The sequence below is a fragment of the Myotis davidii genome, unplaced genomic scaffold, assembly GCF_000327345.1.
Source record: "Myotis davidii unplaced genomic scaffold, ASM32734v1 scaffold566, whole genome shotgun sequence".
NCBI lineage: Eukaryota > Metazoa > Chordata > Mammalia > Chiroptera > Vespertilionidae > Myotis > Myotis davidii.
Genome location: NW_006296617.1, coordinates 6350 through 7816, shown reverse-complemented (window position 1 = coordinate 7816; position 1467 = coordinate 6350).

Here is a 1467-nt window from a genome sequence, read left to right as displayed (position 1 = left end):
TGACTGAAGATTGTCTTGTTCATCTTAAACCTGAACTTCTCCTTCATCAGAAGCAGGGGCACCTGGCTCTGTTGTGTCTGTGAGCATCGACCTCACGGAGCACCTCTGGTGTCTTATAACCTCCAGGCTCGCCGTCCACACACCACAACCCAAGGTCCCAGTGGCTGCACAGGAGACACTGCTGCCTAACATGCTGGGTGGCAAAGCCTGGCCTGAACAGGCTCGTGTGGTGTCTGCATTCTTCCCGCTTCGGCGTGAAGGGCTCCTGTTTCACTGCGGAAGCATGAATGTGCTTGATCCCAGGAGCCGCCCTGAGCCCAGCGGGGCTTTCTATCATCTGTGCCACACCCACTGGTCACCTTCCCATGTCCCCACTCCTCCCCGGTGCTCACACACTCATATCTGGTCAAGGGCTGTGGGCTGTATTTTCTCTTGTTTCTTCTCTACCTTACAGAGAATGTATTGCAATGACTTTGAGATTAGCGGTTATATACCGGGATGGATAAGTTATGCTGCGTATGAATTTCATTTCATAATAATAAAGGAAATATTGTAAAAAATTATTTTTTAAAGGAGGATAATGGATTGAAGAGAATTAAGGACAGAAAGTCTAAGCCAGTGGTTCTCAAAGTCTGGTCCCCAACCCCTGGGGGTGACTGATGTCCTTTCATGAGGTCCACAAGGTCACAACTAGTCTCATAAAAACAGTGAGAGGTTCTGTTCCTCACTCTTCCCTCAAGTGTGAGGTGAATGTTCCAGAGGCCACGTGATATGTGATGGTGCCATTGCTCTGATATTAACATGGAATGAGTTTATTGTTGCTATTTTTACCGTAAACAAATACATAAATCTCTAAAAAATGTCTCGGTTTGAATTTGTTTAAGTTAAAGATGAATAGTTATCCCATGGTGCACTGGTGCCGGCCCCTACTGGACACAGAGAGCCAAATGTTAAACTCTTAGGCATGTGAGCCAGTTGTTAAATCTTTGGTAGCTTGCGATGGGCCCTGGTGGGGGTATTTACTGCACAGAAATACTATAGCACGGGGTTACCTTCTCCTCAGAGAGCTGGTTTAGCAGGACACCTTACTGTAAATAACACACATAACTCAGAACATGTCGCGGGTCCTCAATAATTTTTAAGAGCATAAGGAGTTTGATACCAAAACATTTGAGAACCACTGGTCTGTTTAAATTACAACCAGTCAAATCCTAACCTAAGGCTTCTGCGCCCTCTGCTGGTATAAATGAGAAAAAATGCGATATTATACACACAAACTTTCACAACTGAAAACGGGTGTGCTTCTTATGAAGAAACAGCTACATACAAAGATCACATTGGTCACATGGTTTTTAAAAATATTTTCATTGATTTTTTACAGAGGGGAAGGAAGAGGATTGAGAGTTAGAAACATCGATGAGAGAGAAACATCGATCAGCTGCTTCCTGCACACTCCCCACTGAGGAT